Raw genomic sequence first — 22885 nt, forward strand, 5'->3', positions numbered from 1 at the left:
TTGTCCAAGCGAAGGAACTTACTCCGAACATTCCGTTATGATCCAATATTTGACTGATCACAATTCTGTATATTTCATTTACTATAGTAGTTCCGAGGGATTCATTAAAGGAATGTTTCCAATAAGAATTGTTTGTTCTTGCATATCCTTACTGGTTTTTCAAATTAATCCTGCGGATACATATAATTCAAAAGAATATGTGAGTGATTCATATACAACATCCCTTTCTTTTATTAACGGTTCCACCAATTGATCTGTTTCCACAAATAATTGAAATTCAATTTCTTGCTTTGTATCTTTTATTTTTGGAAACTTATAAAGTTCTTTTGTTAAGCCCCGATCTATGAACCCATAAAATTTCAAATTGTATCTAATCCAACCCAAGTATTGTAGACATTTCCCCATTTTCATCCCCGAGCATTTTGAATTTCCCATTTCCAAAAAATTCTCATTCTTCATTGAATCATACAAATCGATCTAATAATGATAGAATTCAATTTCTATTATGTTTACTGAATCACATGAACTTTTATCTAACTCCATATACCATATAATATATGTGGAATGTATGAAATATGAAATGCGTATGAATAGAAGAAGAAAAATTATACTCAAATTTTAATTTATATTTATAACAAACAAATACAGAAAAGAATAAATAAATGCCATTTAGCCATATGGAGTTTTGTATAGAATGTAAAAAAATTTTCAATTTCTACCATTATTATGATATTACATATTCCAATCCGAATACTAGAAAAATGAAAGGAATTCCTAACTTGATCTGGTCGTTGAGATAAAGACTAAATAATCATAATATATATAGGGAGAGAGTTGATTTTTCTAGTGCTTTTTTTTTCATGGACTCCATTGTTCAAAAAAAGGTTCGTAGAGAAGATAGATTTTTTACCCACTTTTTAGTTTTTTTATTTTTTAGTAGAATATTTAGAATATGATTGAAGTGCATACAAAAAGAGGGCTTATATTTATTAAACATGTGTAGATATAGTATTTCTATTTGTATGTCTTTCTTTTATTCCATTATAACGCTCTAATGGAGACAAGACATGGCGTGCTCCATCAAAAATTCTATTTTTTCTTTTATTTTAATCTAATCAATGAAAAATTGAAACACGATAATTTCTTGCTAATTCCCTATGGACATCATATCTAGATAGATAAAATACATTATTAGATAACTATAATTGTGTAACAACTTATGTTCTGGGCACATAGACTCACAATTGTTGTTATATTATTATAATACACTTGGAATTCAGAAAGTTTTTTTATTGAAAAATTCAATACTGATTAATTATGTATCCAATTTTATTTTCTTATACCATTAGAAAAAGACAAGTTAAGAAGAATCGTCCATAAATTTGCAGTCAATAGTTAATGGTTCCAATTTATTTGTCCTGAATTTTGACTTATGTAACTGAAAATCCACATTTTCTTTTTCAATAGAAAAGGAAGGGAATTTTTTTAGATATTGCGTGTATTAAGATACTATAACCAATTGAAGGATGAATCCAATCTAAAAATGGAAAATAAAATGGAGATACTCTTAATTTTTTTTGTTTGTAACCTTTTGGTGACATAGTCGAGTGGTAAGGCGGGGGGTTGCAAATCCCTTATTCCCCAGTTCAAATCCGAGTGTCGCCTGATCAATAAAAAACTCGAAATCCTAATGTCTAGGATTCAAGGAAAAACTAAAGTTGTGGAAGGAAATTAATAAATCTTGATATGGGAGCCCCCCCTTACTAATGGAGTGGCTACTAGAGGAGTCTTGAATTAGATTGGATAACAGGAGTGTCTGATTAACTAATGAATGGTTGTAAAAGGGTTGGAAGATACTTTGTATATAGACGGATGAAAGTCTCTAAGTGTTCAGGCATCCAATTAATATTAGATTGGATAGATAATGGGCTTTTACTTAATAAGGGACACCAAAAGAAAGAATAAGTCTTATTATTAATACATGTGAGTAACATTCTTTTGATACTTCCAAAAGTGTTATTGCTCATTTTGCTTGTGCTTAATGGTTATTGATTTTACTCAAAACCATATAAGAGCATATTATAAGCGGACTTATTCAAGTGATTCATCAACAGTGGTGCATCACAATTCCTTTTTCTTTTTAGCTCAGCGCCAGTAATTCCACTATTATTAGTGAACAATAATGGAAAATTAAATTCCTTCATATTTGTTTCATATTCATAGAGATAAGGGACATAATACACATGGATATAATAAGTCTTGCTTGGGCTACTTTAATGGTAGTCTTTACATTTTCCCTTTCAGTCATAGTATGGAAAGAAGTGGGCTCTAGGGTTACTCCTAATTGGGTTGAGGAATCAAACTATATCAATTGTTTTCTAGATCGTTTTGCAAAGCTTTTTTTTTCACTATTTTATTAGTCTTCATTTCAAAATTCTTGGATTCTAGTAGAGTAATGTATTCTATGAATAACATCATTTCAATCAATATCAAACTAACATTTCAATAATCCCTATGTTCATACTTCGAAAGTAAAAAGGATCCAAATGATAGGAAATTAAAAAATTTTCTTCCTAAATTTTCTATTTTGATGAACCAATTCTTACCAGAGTTATAAATGGACAATGAGGAACAAGGAGCCCCCTTTGTTTTCTATATTTGCTTGTTTTTATTTCCCTCCATCTTTACTGTTCAAAAAGAAAAAAAGAGTCTTTTTTATTTATTTAATAAGATCTTGCCTTAGTGTAGTCACATATTAGACACTTACCCCTTATTTTATTTGAATTTCATTTACGAAATACTTTATTGACTCATATCATATGATGGATGAAAGAAGTTAAATTCAAAATCGGCAGGGTATACCCTTTTCTCGGAACGAAATACAAAGAAAAGTTACCATAAAACTCTTCGGACCATCTATCAGTTGCTCAACGAATTACTTCTTTGGAATGTTCAAAAAATATTACTTGATTTTCTTTTTTATTATTAATTTAATTAATATATTCTTATTCCATTCCATTTCCCCTTCATTTTTTATTATTTTAATTGAAAATTAACCTTAAAAAATTATCTTGTGTTTTTTTAATATTTTACTATACACGGTAAAACACTTGTCAACATCTAACCTTATTTGTGAAGTCTAAAAATTACATTAACAATATAACAAATATTATTCAATATATAAATACTTAATAATATAAAAAAATAATAGGCCAATAAACCCGATTGAGAAAAAAAACCAATAAATGGGCAATCACTCAAAATTAATTAGCCAAAAGACATACGAAGCAAGTCCAATTAGTCCAAAATTAAATAGGAAATTTAATGGGTTTTTAAATTTGATAATTAAAATTGGATTAAATCCAATTAATTGTAAAATATTATTTTACACCCAGACGAAATTCAATGTCTACAATGTATTATTTTTAATTTTGAATAACTACGAATTTAATTTTTAATATTTATATATTCTATTAATGTTGTCTATTGTATAATTGGTATCAAAGGCTCAAACTAATTAAATTTTTTTAGAACGTAATAATTGTATTTTATTTACTATTTAAACGCAATAACCAAAATAATAATATTAGAATTGAGTTTAGATACGGAATGTTAAATCAAGGTCATGACTTATTTGTGAATAGCTTAGGGTGGAAAGGTATAAAGAATTTATTGAAGGAAAGGAGATTATTTTTTCCAAAGGGCTAAGATTTTAGTTGAAAGAAAACAGGCAAGCTGTTAGTCTCCATTAAAATAATGCTAGGTGAAATCCTCCCATTTATCATTAATTTAAGTGATTGTAGAAGAGAGAGAGAGAAGGATTTTAAAGATAGTGGAATGTGATTCACAACCGTTCAAGGCCATTGAATTTCTCCAAGAATTTCATCATCAATGGATTAGAAACAATTAGAAATTATTTAAATTTATTTTTAGGAGTTAGTCGGGGACTAGGGGAAAAATTCCATCAAGGACCATAAAGGAAATTAAATCAAAATAAGGTGAGTGGAGCACAAGCCCCATCACCACCGATTAATGGTCTTGTATTACGTGATTCTTCTGAAAATTGGATGGGAGGTTTCTAAAAGTTTGTTGGTAGAGGCTCGACAATGAATTCAGACTTGTGGGCTATTCTATATGGTCTTCAAATATTCTGGATTAGAAAGACACAATAAGGCGATGATTATTGAAAATGATTGTATGTTGATAGTGGAAATGATTAATGATTGCTTGGGAAGTATGTCATCGATGACTCTCATCAGAAGAATAAAAAAAGTATCTTGATAATTTGAGTATGTTAAATTCCATTTTGTGAAAAGTGAAGGAAATTTGGTTGCTGATGGACTAGCCAGAACATTTCATCCACTGATGTTAATTTACGTATTCTTGATGTTCCTACATTTCATGTTAGGAAATTACTTTTAGAAGATAAATTTGGTTCTCCTTATGTAAGAATAAATTGATATAAGGCAATATGATGTCTTCTCCTATTTATCAAAAAAAATGATAATCTATGCCATGGTCATTACTGAGTATTTAGTTAACAATGAAAATTAGTAAAAGGGTTAGTTTATTGTTAATTGTTATGACAGTAATCTTATTATTAACTTCCCTTATGGTATTTAGTTTTGGCAAAGGAAGCTTCAATAAGCTTAATCAATGAAATGTGAGTCTCAAGGTAAGTAAATTATTATGGATTGTTTGATTTGAGTTTTCATTTTATTGTAATTTATTGACATTGGTTTCATTAAATAACGAGAAAATACAATAAATATTCTGACACTAGTAAATTAATTTCATGCTTAAGAGAACTTAATGAAAAAACAATGAAACTTCACATTGAGCCTTTGTAAATTATAGTGTAAGTTTTGTCAGGTATAGTTGACATATCATATGATAGTAGTACTGTATCTTTATTGCACCAACTAAGAATGCTATGGCAAAGATGCTGCGGCAACGAATTGAAGGTCTACGATGTTGATTTGAAAGGTTGGGACTACTAAGAATCTGCTCTTACTTTCAGTAATATCTTAACATAATTGTACTTAATCTACTGCTTAGAATAGACCTAAAATGACCTGCTTCTTTTGAGAGCAAGGTCTCAAGCTACTTGGCATGTGTCTATAGGCCTTATCACAGTACACTGCACTGTTTTGTCTTCATTCTATACAAATGCTGCTCTATGTCTAGAGTCTGCTGTGAGGATCGAATACTCACTTGTACCATTCAATTTTGGTTCAACTAATCCAACCTTTTCAGAATTTGATTCAGTTTATGGGCATGCTGCACATTTATCTATGTCTAGAGAATATACGAATACATTTAGAAAATAAAAACAATTGAAAGAACTAGTAGATTAAATAAAATACATACTTCAACCATTAAAAAAATAAAAGTTTTCGTCATGTAATCCCAACCCTATGAGATTTAGCTCTTGGATTGGTGATTAAAATTCAAATTCGAAATAACGTCCAATATCGTTTTGATCAAATTAATCTACGTGAGAATAGATTAAGGAATAAAGTAAGAACTTAGGAAGATGGTTGTTGGCAAATCTATCCTTAATCCAGCAACACAGCATTCTGTGATGGCTGAGAGGGACTGCCTTTGGTCTCCTCTTTTCGTCTCTACTCAGCCACTACCCTCAATTGTTGCCCTCGAATCTCTACACTTAGGGCTTCTTCTTTCGGCTTTTTATAGACTTTTTCTTCCTAGAATAGCTCTAACAGCCCATAATATATTTTCCTCTTTTTTAGGCAGATTTTTTTGATACAGATAGAGTTGGGCTGAAACTGGTATGCGCTGAATGTTTTACTCGGTCATCATCCTAAATTGCTACGGCATACAAGATGGCAAACTGTTCAACCTTTTGCCCTAACAAACCTTCACTCTATTTCTTTCTCCATATCCTGCACCTGCCAAACCACCAAACACAATCATTCCACACGCAATTAAAAGTATCTAATATGTAAACACAGTCCAAGCTCCTAATGCAAATGATAAAATACTAATAAAATGTCCTAAAATGCCACTAATTGTACTTAAGTACAAACATTTAGCTAGGTCTAAAGGCATGAAATATAAATATTTTCAAGAGTTATAAGTTGTTCGATTCATAAATCCTTCATTTAGAAATACCATGGTTGGCCAAATGGTATAGTGTTTTATTTTTATTGAAATATTTTATTATTTGTTTATCATAGTACTAATACAATTTCATAACAACTTGAAGGATCAAACAACGCCAACCTAAGAAATCCTTAGTGAGTTGACGAGTACATCGAAACCAAGTCTTGATTTAAGGGTAAATGATGGTAAGAACTGTTTTGAATGATTAAAACTTTAAGTATTAAAACATATCTGGTAGATTTATAACTAAAGAAAGTGTTTGGTGCGATAGATTCATATACCGGCTTAAATCCAAATAAAACCTCTTCTAGTAGGATTGTGGCCATCGGATCTACGGTTTAAGGTGTGGGATCTAAATCTTTGATTTGAGTATAATCTGCCATTATTTTATTATTAAATAAAAAGCTATTAAATAATTATTTGATAGTACACTAAGTACTCAAAGCGGTGTTGAAAAACTCATTAAAAGGGAAATTCCAAGTAAGTGTTCCTAAAATTATTAGTTTATGAAATCTATGATTCGTGACATGTTGATGCATGTGATGATATGTGTGCAAATCCCATATCTATGTTATGTGATACATGGCTTAATTGATATGTGATGATTTAAATATGTGTTATATATACATGTGTGTGATGAGATCCATGATTTAATATTAAAATATATTAAATCATGCTAAACTGAATAAAAAGTAAATAATATGTGATATGTGATATGTGATATGTTTACATTCAAATGTGTAAAATTGAGAAATATGTGCTAAGTGAGACTATGAGCATGACTACATGCGAAAAGTGATTAAATATGTTAAGTTTGAAAATGGTCATATCACATGCATAGGGTAAGTCTTGTGAAAGCTGGAAGTTATGTGGCAATTCATCTACGATTATGTGGTTGTTATCAGCAATTATGTGGTGGCTTGTCCATAATGTGTTATGTGGCCGTTTATCGGTATTTATGTGGTGACTTGTCCACAAATGGTGTGTTATTGGATGGACGGGTTCTTGGGAGCTCGATATTGTGTGTAGCGGAGATAAGTAGGAAAATTCTTCAAAATATGCTTTGTTACATAAGCATGTCTCGATATACTCATGTATGTGTGTTGGTGATGATATGAGATTTCTTTTAAAATGACATATATGTTAAAGTGGATGTGTTTAATTGTTGTGTTGAAATGCATGTTATAAATATTATGTAATGATCTTACACTGAGCCTTTTAAAGCTCACCCACATTACTTGTGTGTTTTAGATAATCCTTATGGTTAAGACTTGGATTCGAGTTCGGTCATCGAAGAGACTCTTAGAATAATGGTTTCTTGGTTGTGGATTTTTAAGGTAATTTGGGACTTTTATGGACTTGATGATTAGATTTTAGATTTTATCATGTAGTAAATTATTGAACTATGGCATGGGGTTTTTCATTTTAAAAACTGTGGATATTGAACTTTTTGCATGAATTTTGATATGGATTAAATGTTTTGGTGATTTCTTAATTAAATCCATTTTCTGTAAATTTAATTGATCGGACATGAATTTTTTATGATCAAACCAATGTTTTACAAATGATAAGTAAGTTTTCTTTCGACATAATATTTTACAACAATGTATAAAAATGAAATATTAGAACTTGTTTTCAAAGACTATATCCATTTATTTCAACTAAAAGTTTTCACCATTTCTATGAACCATGTAATCGCTTAGATTGGGTCGTAACGTCTAGGACCGATTTGAGGGGTTACAATAAGGTTGCATCTGTAACTCCACAACTATAGTTGGCAAGTATTGTTGTATTGCGACTATCCATCCCTAAAGTTCATTGTACAATGCATCTCGGTCACTAGATAATTGCGTTATTGCCATCTATTTTGCCCACTATGCTTTGTTGTATGACACCCGGCACTAGAACTGAGCTTGCATGTCAATAATAAAGACCGATATAGGAATGGTGGGCATGTCCTTCACCATCAGCATGATGCAGTTGCAGATTGTTTTCACATCTATTTTGTGATGGCCTTGCATCATATGTGTGGACGTGAATGTATGGGGCTCTTCTAGTTTCCGAATGCATCAATGTTAAGTCCTCTACCCCAATGCAACTCAAATTCACCATTGGCACCTCTCCCAGACCTCCAAAATTGTCCAACATATAATGTTGGTGTAGACTTGATAAATCTGTAGTCTACCGACACCTTCATGTTGTACCCTTGATAGTATGTACACAATCTTGTTTATTTGGGAACCGCTACCCTATAAACAAATCTTTCATTTACGAACATGCCATTAACCAGTGAGCAGATAGTATATCTTCGTGCTTAGGAAACTTAGGTGCATGTTTCGCATCAGGGTTAACACTGAACATGCCTACCTCAGGGTCATTTCATCTAATAATCTCATAACTCGGGTACTCGACCAAATAGGGTTGTAAATTTTTACCCTCCTCTACTTCATCATCGACAATATTATCCGAAACTTCATCTTGATCAAGGTCACTATATTCTTCACCATCATGGTGAGAATGAACATCATTATCGGACCCTTCTTTATCATCTGCATCAATGCTCCTCACATTAAGATGTATCTCTAAACAACAGGTCAAAATTAGGTTATTATACGCTGTCGACCCATGCTATGTATTTTCAACCCTTGTTGATGGCCCTCTATAACATTTTTGTTCCATCCATCTGACATTGAAATCAAAGTCAAACCCATGTTTTTTACTTAATGGAGTGACATTTTCAACGGGCTTAAGGTAGACTAACTCGGCAAGCAATTGAATTGGTTCAGTGTTGTTGTCTCCATTCAAGTAATAAATTCCCACCATTGTGTCCAAGTTTTCTTTGTCTACAAGTTCCATCCATTGAAATTTCAACAAATTGAAAGAAATTGGAAATATGTAAAATAGTTTGGACATTTTCCTCCCACAACGTCAAGCTATTGTGGCACCAATCCTTTCTTTCATTTCTTGCACCCCTATATTTTAAACGAACCTCATTCCAACCTTTTGACGAGAATCAAATACACAATCAACCATTCTTTCTAAAATGATTATGTCAAAATGAACGAAAATGAGAATTTGGTTATTCATTTTTTATACAATTTTTATACTGCACACTCCAACTAAAAGAAAAATATTATTTTTTCTCTCTCTTTAATTGTTAGAATTAAATGACCAGAATCTTTATTTAAATAAAATACAGTTGTAAAATAAAATGAAAGTAAAATCCATATAGAACTATACTTTTTATTTTATTTTAGAATAAAGTTTTTAAAACCTTATTAAACTTCATCTATTTTATATTGATTAGAAGAAGGTGTTTCGATCTTACTAGAATATGGCTTAACAAGCCTATAAATAGACATAGTCTATTCCTCTTGTAATTATTTCGAATTCGACATAGTGAATTTTCTTTTCCTCTGCCCGTGATTTTTTTCTCGAAAAAGTTTCCACGTAAAATCTGTGTGTTCTTTATTTTATTTTATTTTATTTTATTTTAACATATTGGTATCAGAGCTTTCGGGTAGTTCATCTCGATCACGATAATGACATCTTTGAAGTATGAAATTTCGTTGTTAGATCGTAATACCAGATTTACATTGTGGCAGATTAAGATGCAAGCAATTCTTGCACAGATGGATCTGGAGAATGCCCTACTAGGGATAGATAAGATGCCCTCGACATTAACAGATGAAGAGAAGAAGCGTAAGAATCGAAAGGCGTTAACACAATTACATCTGCATTTGACCAACGAAATTTTGTAGGATGTGATGAAGGAGAAGACCACCACTGTATTATGGAAGAGGTTGGAACAAATATATATGTCGAAAACTCTAACAAGCAAGTTGCATATGAAGTAGCGTCTTTATGCTCATTGTTTGGAAGAAGGTGCGTCTGTACACGAACACTTAACAGTGTTTAAAGAAATTCCCTCAAACTTGGAGGCCATGGAGGTTCAGTATGACAAGGAAGATCTAGGGTTGATTCTACTTTGTTCATTGCCCCCGTCTTATTCAACCTTTAGAGACACGATTTTATATAGCTGCGAGTCTCTCACAGTTGATGAGTTTTATGATTATTTGACCTCGTATGATAAGATGAAGCATCTTATAGTTAAACTCGACTCTTAGGGAGAGGGTCTCATTGTTCATGGGAGACAAGATCGGAATGTTGATAATGATGATGGTGGAAGGACACAGGAACAGAATCCTCGCAATAAATCTAAAAGTAGATCGAAGTCTTCAAACAGAGGTAAAATTTGTAACTTCTGTAAGAAGAAATGGCACAATAAATCTGAGTGTTATAAGTTACAGAACAAGATTAAAAGAGAGGCTACAAATCAAAAGGGAAAACAACCAGAAAATTCTGGTGAAGCTGATGTTGTAAAAGACTACAGCGATGGTGAACTTCTAGTCGCTTCTGTCAACAATTCTAAAGTGAGAGATGAGTGGATACTTGATTCAGGCTGCACCTTCCACATGAGTCCCAATTGGGATTGGTTTGCAACTTACGAAACAGTATCTGAAGGTATTGTTTTGATGGGAAATAATGTTTCATGTAAAATCACAGGTGTTGGAACAATTAAAGTTAAAATGTTTGATAGGATTGTCAGAACACTTAGTGACGTACGACATGTTCCAGAATTGAAGAGAAAATTAATTTCATTGAGTACTCTTGATTCAAAAGGGTACAGATACACAGCTGAAAGTCGAGTTTTATAGATTTCCAAAGGTTCCCCTATTGTGATGAAAGGGCAGAGAAAGACTACCAAGTTATATATTTTGCAGGGTTCTACTATTACTAGTGATGTAGCTGTCGCTTCTTCTTCCTTGTCAGATGATGATATTACTAAACTTTGGCATATGGGCCTAGGGCATATGAGTGAGAATGGCATGGCAGAATTGAGCAAAAGAGGACTTCTTGATGGGCAAGGAATTTGCAAACTCAAGTTTTGTGAGCACTGTGTTTTTGGGAAGAAAAAGAGAGTTTGATTCACTAGAGGAATCCATAACACGAATGGAACGTTGGAGTATATTCATTCTGATTTGTGGGGGGCATCTAGAGTGCTTTCGAGAGGTGGAGCTAATTATATGATAACTTTTATTGATGATTTTTCCAAAAAAAGTTTGGACATTCTTCCTGAAGCAGAAAAGTGATGTGTTTTTCCCATGTAAGTCTTGAAAAATTATGATTAAAAAACTAGACGGGAAAACAAATAAAATACCTTCGTACAAATAATGGTTTAGAGTTCTGTTCTGATGAGTTTAATAGACTATACAAATCAGAAGGGATCGTGAGACATTTGATAGTTCGTCATACTCCACAGCAAAATGGCGTTGCAGAACGAATGAACAGAATGATCATGAGAAGATTCGATGTATGTTGTCAAATGCCAACTTACCGAAGTCATTTTGGGCAGAAGCAGCCTCTACTGTATGTTTTTTGATCAATCGATCTCCATCCGTTGCCATTGAGAAAAAGACTCCACAAGAGGTATGGTCTAGTAATCCTGCTAATTATTCTGACTTAAAAAACTTTTGGTGTCATGCGTATGCTTATGTTGATAATGGAAAATTGGAACCGATATCCATTAAATGTGTTTTTCTTGGTTATAAAGCCGGTGTAAAAAGGTATAAGTTATGGTGTCCTAAAAATAGAAAAGTTGTGATTAGCAGATATGTCGTTTTTGATGAAACTGCTATGCTACTTAACTTATCTCTTAAAGACTCTTCCAATAAGAAAATCAAAAGCAGGTGGACGATCAGATTAATATAGAGTTGACTCCTCAAACCAGTACAAAAATTAAGAATAAAGTTGCTTCTTTACCACAATACTCTATTGTCAAAAATATAACTAGAAGAGAAATTAAACCTCCAAAGAAGTATGCCGAGGCTGATCTAGTTGCTTATGCTTTAAATATGGCTAAAGATATGATGCAAACCGAGAGCCATCTAATTATTATGAGGCAACTAGCTGTGAAGACTCAGAAAAGTGGATGTTTGCTATATAAGAGTAGATGGAATCACTCCACAAAAACTGAACATGGGATCTTGTGAAACTTCCTAAAGGTAAAAAGGTTGTTCGTTGTAAATGGGTGTTTAAAAAGAAAGAAGTGACTCTAGGAGTTAAAGAACCTAGATATAAAGCAAGGCTTATTGCAAAGGGTTACAGTCAAATTCCAGGAGTGGACTTTACAGATATGTTCTCCCCAGTTGTGAAGCATAGTTTGATTCGAGCTTTGCTTGGTATTGTGGTCATGCATGATTTAGAGCTTGAGCAATTAGATGTAAAAACTGTATTTTTGCATGGAGAACTTGAGGAGGACATTTACATACAAAAACCAGAGGATTTTACAGTCTCGGAAAAACAGGACTATGTTTGCTTGCTGAAAAAGTCTCATTACGGTTTGAAACAGTCACCAAGACAATGGTACAAGAGGTTTGATTCCTTTATGACTTCTCATGATTTCAAAACAAATAGTTTTGACAGTTGTGTTTACTTTAAGAAAAATAGTGATGCTTCTTTCGTGTATCTACTTCTTTATGTTGATGACATGTTGATAGCAGCAAAAGAGAAAGAAGAGATAAGAAAGGTCAAAGCCCAACTAAGTGAAAAATTTGAGATGAAAGATTTGGGACCAACAAAGAAGATACTCGGTATGGAGATTCTTAGAGATAGAAAAGTAAGTAAATTGTACCTAAGTCAGAAGGGGTACATTGAGAAAGTTCTTTGCATGTTTAATATGCAAAGTGCTAAGCCTGTTAGTGTAATGACCCGAATTTTACCGTTACCGAAAAAGTGTATTTTCGGGTCTCTGTTTCTGAAAAATAGATTCGTAAATATTTATTAAAAATATTTACGAAGTAAAATGAGTAGTTAATTAGAGTTTAATTAAGTGAATTTAATTTAATTAAGAGTAATTAAGAAAAAAGACTAAATTGAATAAGGGGTAAAAGTTAAATTATAGATTAAAAGAAAATAAAAAGGACTAAAAAGGAAATTATACAAAAAGAATAAATTGAGGCGGTGTACCGTGAAGAAAATCTAAGATTTTTTTTATGTTTAATATATTATTATATTATTATATTATTATATAATAAAGATATTTTATGTTTTAATTATATTATATTATATTATATTATATTATATTATATTATATTATATTATATAAACTAAAGAAACAAAAGAAAGGAAATAGAAACAGAATGAAACGAAACAGAGAGCAGGGGAGAAAAAGAAAGGGAGAAAAGAGAAAATTGAAGGTTTGAAGCTTTAAACTTTAATAGGTAAGTCAATCAAGCCCTTTTTACTTAATTTTGATGTTTTAGAAGTTTTAGAACAAAGTTTTGATGAAATTAAGTTGATATTTTGAAAGTTATTAGATTTCTAGATATTGTCCATGTTAAATAAAATGATAAATTAAGGGCTAAATTGATAGAAATTCAAGTTAGAAATGATATAAGGATTGAATTGTAAAGTGATTCATAAGTTTTATGCTTTAAGGACTAAATTGAAAGAATTTCAAAATTATGGTTTTATGATGAAAAATAGATAATTATGTCTAAGTTTGGTTAAAAAAATTGAGTAGAAATAAAATATGAATTAAGATAGAAAAGTAAGTGAATTTAGTTAGGATTAAATTGAAATTAAAGTAAATCAATATTTTGTACTAAGACTATTTTGGACAGCAGCAGTAGTCTATGTTTGAAAAATCACCAAAAATTTTAGAAACTGAATTAGAGGATGAATAAAATATAGAATTAAATCTTATTGAGTCTAGTTTCTTATAGAAGAAACGGTATAAGCAATTGAGTTGTAAATTATGAGATATAATGAATTTTGTGAGATAAGGTCAGAATGAATTCGGGTTTCCCTGTTCTGACTTTGGAAAATCACCAAAAATTGAATAAAAATAATTAGAGGCTTAAAGTTATGTGTTTAGAATCCATAATGAGTCTATTTTTAGGAAAAATCAACGGGAATATTATCCAAGTTCTGTACTGTAAGATAATTAATTTTTAGTGAAGAAGGGACGAAACTGTCAGACAGCAGAATAGGGGTGAATTTAAAGAATAAATTGTACTTAATGGCTAAACCAAAAATTCTGAAAATTTTATTGTAAGAAGATTTGTGAGTCTAGTTTCAGGAAAAATTAGCGGATCTTAATTTAGAATTATGTAACTCAAGATATGAATTAGTAATGTATTAATGATTATGAATTGTATTAATTTCGTAGTCAATGTGGTACCGAAAATCTCGGCTAAGAAAGGACAAGACAAAGTCAACGGGAGTTAGCTCAAAAATTACGGTTTGTATTTCTATAATCCGAACTTAGTTATTATTTGTTATATTTATATACATATTGCAATTGTTAGTGTTAGAATTATGATGTTTTACAATTGGAATGGATTGATTTTGGTATGCGATGAATTAAATTGAATTATATAATATATATGATTTATGTAGAAATTTGAATATTGAATGAATATTATATTGAAAAATATATTGATTAGAAATATGAGGAAATTGATATGAATATATGAGATTGTGATATTTGAATATTTGGTATTGAAAAGTAAATTGAATTGTATTGAATTATGAATTAATGTGCATAATTGAAATATATTTGTTGAATTGAATGAAATTGTATGAATTGTGAAAATGGGTAAATATGTGTAATTATCGGAATGAGATATTGATGAAAGAATTATTAAATTGAGAAAGTGAATGAAATACCCTATTAACTTGTCAGGCTGAGTCGGATATAATTGGCATGCCATAGGATATGGAAGAGTACGGGTTTTGGCCGGCTTACTGATCAGGCACTTATGTGCCAACCACTGTTACTGTTACTGTTACTGTTACCGATTCTACACTTTGTGTGTCGAATACTGTTACCGTTACTGTTACTGTTACTGTTTCGGATTTGTTCCGATGAGGTACTCTGTGTACCGTACTGTTACTGTTACTGTTCCAGCTTCGACCGATGAGGCACTATGTGCTGTACTGGTGTGTTGGTTGGAATCCGTGTATCCGCCGTGTCCGAGTCAAGTTAATAGGGGCAAATGAAATAAATCTACTGATAAAACTAAATTTGAATGATATGGCATATGTGAAAGTTGAGAATTGAAAATTTAGATATGAAATTGAAAATATGAACCAAAGGTTCATGAAATGATTGGAGTTCGAATTGATGATATATGATGCCACTTGATGAATTCAAATGTGATTTGAGATATATGAATCGTATGTATATACTGAAAGCTATCAAGGATAGTAAGTTGATATGATATAAATGAAATTGACTGTTATTGAAATGAATTAAAATGGAATATGATTGATAAGTGTATAGTTGAATATAGTTTAATGATATTGAATTGTGAGTAAATTAAGGAAAGCTATACCGAGTAGTAAGTGAAAGAATAGAGTAAATAATAATGGATTTAGTTAAGAATTGAACAATTATGTTATTGTGTTTATTATATGATTTGTATAAAATTTATATGGTAAGTAGTTGAAATTTATCTATGAATAAATAATTTAATAATTGTAATTGTTATTATGATCTTAAGTATTTGTTATATTATAAATTGTTCGGATTATAGAAATACCACTAAGTATACCATACTCAGCGTACGGTTTGTTTCTGTGCGCAGGTTAAGTAAAGATAGTACGTTGAATCAGCATCCCAGGACGATCCCGAATTCATTAAGGTAAAGTATGTTGAGTATTGATAATGGCATGTACCCAGGATGTTTAATGAGAGTCATTTAGGTTGTAAAAGTATTGATGAAATGAGTAAATTATGGTTGGCAACGGTATGTAATATGAACTTTGAAATTTACTAAAAATTCGTAGTGATTCTAAATTAGTCCCGAATTGAAATTACTGTTCATATTGGACCGCAAGGGCCCATTAAAGGGACGACATCTTAAAACTAGGATGTGTGTGAATATTTATTTTAATTAATGATCGAAATTGGACTGTACTGACTGGTAATGTCTCGTAACCCTATTCCGGTGACGGTATAGGGTTAGGGGACATTACAGTTAGTACTCCTTTAGCAGCCCATTTCAAACTTTCATCGGCTTTGTCTCCACAATCAGATGATGAGATTGAGTACATGTCACATATTTCATACTCTAGTGCAGTAGGATCTCTCATGTATGTTATGATTTGTTCACATCCAGATTTATCATATGTAGTCAGTGCAGTTAGTAGATACATGGCGGATCCCAGTAAAGAGCACTGGAAAGTAGTTCAGTGGATTTTAAGATACTTACAAGGTACTACTGATGTCTGCTTACAGTTTGGAAGAATTAGAGATGGAGTCATTGGGTATGTTGATGTTGATTTTGCTAGAGACCTTGATAGAAGAAGATCTCTCACAGGTTATGTCTTTACAGTCGGAGGTTGTGCAATCAGTTGGAAAGCCACTTTGCAAACTACAGTCGCTTGTCTACCACTGAAGCTGAGTACATGGCGATTACTAAGGCTTGTAAAGAAGCTATTTTGTTGAAGGGACTCTTTAGTGAACTCAATGAAAACCTTCAAATCAGTATAGTATTTTGTGACAATCAAAGTGCAATCTTCCTTACAAAAGATCAAATGTTTCATGAGAGAACAAAACACATTGATGTTCGGTATCATTTGTTTGTGATATTATTGCTCGTAGTGATATTGTTGTGAGCAAAATTAGTACTCATAAAAATCCTGCAGATATGATGACTAAGTCACTTCTTATAACCAAGTTTAAGCATTGCTTAGACTTGGTTGGAGTTTATTGTTGAAGTTAAACCCTTAAGGGGTTTTATGGAAAAGGTGGAGAACTTGTTCGTTGAGAGTTCTCGATGAAGAACTTGTTCATTAAGAATTCGTGTCAAGGTGGAGATTGTTAGAATTAAATGACCCGATTCCTTATTTAAATAAAATACAGTGGTAAAATAAAATAAAAGTAAAATCCATATAGAACTACACTTCTTTTATTTTATTTTAGAATAAGGTTTTTAAACCATATTAAACTTCATCTATTTTATATTGATTAGAATAAGGTGTTTCAACCTTACTAGAATATGGCTTTACAAGCCTATAAATAGACATAGTCTATTCCTTTTGTAATTATTTCGAATTCGACATAGTGAATTTTTTTCTCCTCTGCTCGTGATTTTTTCCCGAAAGGGTTTCCACATTAAATCTATGTGTTCTTTATTTTGTTTTATTTTATTTTATTTCCACATTAACAATTAGCAATAAACACAGATAATGAATTGTGCCCAAGATGGGGGCTTATATAAACATATTGATTTTGGTGCCGCCACATTTACAAGCGACACCTAAAAATTAAAAAAAAATTTACCTGGTGCCACCATATCTAGAGTATGGACCAGGAAAAATGAATTTTACTCATTCTGGTGACTCCACATTGAAGTAGCGAGACCGAAAAATTTTAAAAAAAAAATTTACTGGTGCTGCCATATCTAGAGAAAGGACCAGGGAATTTTTTTTTTACTATTTTGGTGACTTTGTGTGAAGTGGCGGCATTGAAAAATTTTTAAAAAAATACTAGTGCCACCACATTTGGAGTAAGGACCAAAAAAAAAATTTTATTTATTTTGGTGACTCCATATGAAGTGACGGGACCAAAAAATTTAAAAAAAAAACTTATTGGTGTCGTCATATCTAGGGTAGGGACCAGGAGTTTCTTTTTTTACTTTTTTAGTGACTCCATGTGAAGTGGTGGCACCGAAAAATTCAAAAAAGACGACACCAACAAATATTTTCTTTTATTCCAATTTGGTGCTGCCACTTATAAGCATGCAACCAAAAAAAAATTTATTTCAATTTGGTGCCTCCATTAAAAGAGGTGGCACCAAAAATTAATTAAATTTTTTTTTCTTTTTTACTCTAAGAATACTTGTAAAAATACAATATTTGATAAAACTTACACCAAAAAAATTATTTCTTTTCATCTAATGATTGAATTAATTATGAGACAATGATTAAAGGCATTTTTGGCGTGAATTTTTAAGCTGTTTTCCTAAAAAATTTGATACATGATTATTTTCGGTATTTTTTAATATTATAAGATTAATTTTCTAAAAATGCCTGTCTTTCTTGTCTAACCCTCTCACTTCCACAGTAGCAAACCATACATAATAAGGTAATTTGGCAATCCATTCCATTGTCACTTAAAAATAAATTTTCCACCAATTTAAGCTTTGCTTGACAACTAGGTGTCATTAAGCCTTCTTTTCTTTTTCTCTTGTAGTTTCAGTGGAGAGAGCATGAAGTTTCAATTTGGTTTCTGTCGCCCACTAATAGCATATTAATTAATATTAACATTAATCTATGGTTAGTGTTTTTCACATGATAGAAATTAATGGAAATGGATGGTTAATATCAAATTAATCTACTAACAAATTTTTAATAATGATTTAATTACTCCTAAGCCCTTAGTAAATTTCACATTAAGTCCTACCAATTTTCCCTAGTCAAATTTCACTAATTTAATCACTTTATAATTTAATCTTTATACTAATTTCACTAATTATTCAAATAAACCATCTAATATTTCTAATTGCTAATTTCCTAGTCAACTCATAAATATCACCGGTTTAATAATCGGACTGTTTCAATTTAAGGAAACTCGGGCTTGAAATCAATCTTTCCAACACCAATGAAAATCAAGTCGTTACAAATTATTGAATGACCTCCTCTAAGACCGAGTAAAAATAATAAATTCCTTTTTACAAAAATAATAAAAGCCCCTTACTTTAAATAATAGTGGAGAATTCAATTCAATCAAATAATAAATTATGATTTTCAAAAATATTTTAAGAGTGTTAAAATATGACTCCTATTTTCAGTCAAATTTGAAAAATAGTCTTTCAGTTAAACTCTGTTTACTTGTTTCAATCAAACACTGATTAGTTTAGATTATTTTATTATTATTTGATTTATGAATTTAGCCTATAAATAGGCTCTTTTACAACCTTAGAATATACACCCATTAAAGATTAGAACTCATAACACGTTTAGAGAATTTTGTGTTTACGTTTTGTGGGTTCTTTGTTTTTCGGGTTTTCGGGGTTTAGTTTTTATCTCCATCTTTTATACTCTTCGTTCTTTTGCCATTATAGTAAAATTATCTTTGCCCGTGATTTTTTTTATCCTTTTTGGAAGGGTTTTTTCACGTTAAATTTGTATTCAATTTCTTAATTTATTCTGCTATTTTCTTGTTCGCTACTTAATCGGGCTAAAATCCTAACAAGTGGTATCAGAGCTAGTTTAATTTTTACAGATCAGCCCGTTCAGAGATGGCAACAACAAGGTTTGAAATTGAGAAGTTCGATGGTGAGACAAATTTCAATCTGTGGCAAGTTCGGATAATGGCAATTCTAGTTCAATCAGGCTTGAAAAAGGTTGTTATCGGGAAAAAGCCTGAGAATCTAAATAAAACAGAATGGGAAGAGCTTGATGAAAAGGCTTTATCTGCAATCCAGTTGTGCCTCACGAATACGGTATTGCAGGAGGTATTGATGGAGAAGACCTCATCTGCCTTGTGGAAAAGGTTAGAAACTCTTTATGTGACTAAGTCTTTGGCTAACCGTTTAGTGTTGAAACAACGTCTATTTACGTTTCGCATGAACGAATGTGAGCTTCTTAGAGATCACATCAGTTAATTCATTACTCTTTTAAATAATTTAAAGAATGTTGAGGTTCATATTGACGACGAAGATCAGGCTATGCTATTACTGTGCTCTTTACCCCCTTCATACAAGTCTTTCAGGGAGACCCTGATTTATGGCAGAGACAAACTCTTGTTTGAAGATGTGAAGGGTCATTTGTTGAGTAGAGACAAACTCGACAATGAGCTTCATTTGGATAGCAAGACAGATAGGCAAGCTTCCATTTTGGTAGCATCAAAGAAACGAGATAAAATGTGTCGCTATTGTAAAAAGTTAGGTCACGTCAAAGCAGATTGTTATAAACTGCGAAATAAAAAAGCTGCTGAGAGTAATGAGGAAGATGTAGCTGGTGCTAATTTGGCCGATGAAAATGGGGATGATTTCTTGTTAGTGTCAACAAGTGATAACACCAAGCTCACGTCCGAGTGGATCCTAGATTCAGGATGTCCTTTCCACATGTGTCCCAATAGAGAATGGTTCTCCACATACAGTTCGATTCAAGGTGGAGTTGTGCGCATGGGAAACGATTCATCTAGTAAGGTAATTGGTATTGGTACTGTTAAAATTAAGATGCACGATGGGACGATTAGGACACTCTCAGATGTCAGGCATGTACCTGATTTACGAAAGAATCTTATCTCCTTAAGTATTTTAGACTTGAAAGGATGCAAAATCAACATCGAGTTGAGCGGCATTAAAGTATCTCATGGAGCTCTCGTTTTGTTAAAAGGTAAAAGAACTGGCAGTCTTTATATTCTGGAAGGTTATACAGTGACCGGTGAAATCGGACATCCCTCATCCGTTACGGAGTTGAAGTCAAATTGTTTGGAGCGGAGGCAACTTGGTCATAGGAGGGAAAAAGGTATGACTATTTCGTTGAAGAAAGGTTCTCTTTTGGATGTAGGTTTTGAAAAGTTAGGGCACTGTGTTCGTGAAAAACAAACCCGGGTTAGTTTTGATTTGGCAGTGTACAAGTTGAAGGCTAGAAGTCTTCTAGTTTCTAAGCACAAATTTGACTCAGTTAATTCCCTGCATAGTTCAAGATAGGCTCGTGGCGGGCTTTGGCAAAGATGGCGTTGTGGAAATATGAGCCAAGGTGGAGATTTGTTAAAATATGACTCCTATTTTCAGTCAAATTTGAAAAATAGTCGTTCAGTTAAACTCTGTTTACTTGTTTCAATCAAATACTGATTAGTTTAGATTACTTTATTATTATTTGATTTATGAATTTAGCCTATAAATAGGCTCTTTTACAACCTTAGAATATACACCCATTAGAGATTAGAACTCATAACACATTTAGAGAATTTTGTGTTTACGTTTTGTGGGTTCTTTGTTTTTCGAGTTTTCGGGGTTTTGTTTTTATCTCCATCTTTTGTACTCTTCGTTCTTTTGCCATTATAGTAAAATTATCTTTGTCCGTGGTTTTTTTTATCCTTTTTGGAGGGATTTTTCCACGTTAAATTTGTATTCAATTTCTCAATTTATTCTGCTATTTTCTTGTTCGTTACTTAATCGGGCTAAAATCCTAACAAAGAGATCATAACTTGTTGAGGGTGAGTCAGCTTGTTCGAGAGAGTTTTTCGAAATTTCATTTGTAGGGGTTTTGTTCCCATCCTTCACAAAGGGCCATATCCGTTCATGAAAGGGATGCCTCAATTTGTAATACCTACAAAACTCGAGAGAGATGTTAGTATTGAGCATAAGAATAATTATAAAATTAGTTGAATAAGTTTTATTTTTCCCTCGTCTTTTTTTTTTCCAAACAAGTAAATATAAAATTTATTTTACTCCTTTCCATTTCTTTCACTTCTTCACTCAATCAAATATACCTTAAAATTCTACCTATAACAATAATGATAAGGAAAGTAATCAACTAATTATGGAATCATGTTCCTTGAAGAACGAAAAGGAAATGAAAAGACCAATATAAGTATTACATATTAGGTAGTGTGTACTTTAATTTTAATTACAAATTTCACTTTCCAATTTTATAATCAAGAATGAAACAGAATAAGGTTCCTTTTTAGTGTCACAAGGAAACCTTTAAGGCCAAATCTCTTTGTGGATTATAATTAAATATTTTATTTCAACTTTTAAGAAATCTATTCTTTTCAAGGTATAACAAAATAAGACATTGTTCTTTTCCTCCAAATGGGTACAAGTGAAATAACGTTCTAACAATGACAATGTCGCGGGGCGAGATAAATGTTTACAATTAAATCACTACTCCACAATTAGTATATTTTGCTCTATCATTCACCCCTCCACTTTTATTATTATTATTATGTATCTATAATCTTAAAAATAATTACCACATTAATTAATATGGGATACATTTATTCCCTCTTTGCCCTTGAATTTGATTTTTGTTAATTATTTTTAAAAGTTTTAATCTTTTTAAAGGAAAATAATATTAAAACATTTTTTTAAATATTTAAAAATAACATATAAAAGCTTTTTTTAATGCATATTTATATTTATTTATAAAAGATAGAGACTTTATATAGTAAATGAGGTAGAAAAAGATAAACAACTACCACAACCATTTTATAATTATTGTCAAAAAAAATCCACTTTAACTTGTATCAGTAAATAAATTTAAAATTACTTGAGTTTTATTATCCTACGTATATTCTTATTTAAAGTAATTTATAAAAAAAAAACCGAAATAAAAGGTTTAAATGTGATCCATCTAAATGTGGTCTTAAAAACAGAGAATTTAGGCCTATGAAACCATAAATGGATGACCCCTTCTTTTACTTTTTATCGTAAATGGTTAATGGAACTGACGGAACCATTCTAAATAATTTTGTTTAATACTTGAATTTAATACTTTATTTTAATTTGATATCTAATTTCTTTTCTTAATTTGATCTTCAAACTTGACACTTTTTTTAAGTTTGTATTTAATCTTTTTGGGGTTCAATTTTAGGGTTCATTTGTTTTCATGTAAAAAAATTTTACGAAAAATATTTTCTGCATTTTCCTATATTTATTTCACAGAAAATAGTTTGGTCAACTGAAAATGACTTACAAGTGAAGATAAAATAAGCCATTTTCCCTGTAAAATG

The sequence above is a fragment of the Gossypium hirsutum genome, chromosome A04 (assembly GCF_007990345.1).
Source record: "Gossypium hirsutum isolate 1008001.06 chromosome A04, Gossypium_hirsutum_v2.1, whole genome shotgun sequence".
NCBI lineage: Eukaryota > Viridiplantae > Streptophyta > Magnoliopsida > Malvales > Malvaceae > Gossypium > Gossypium hirsutum.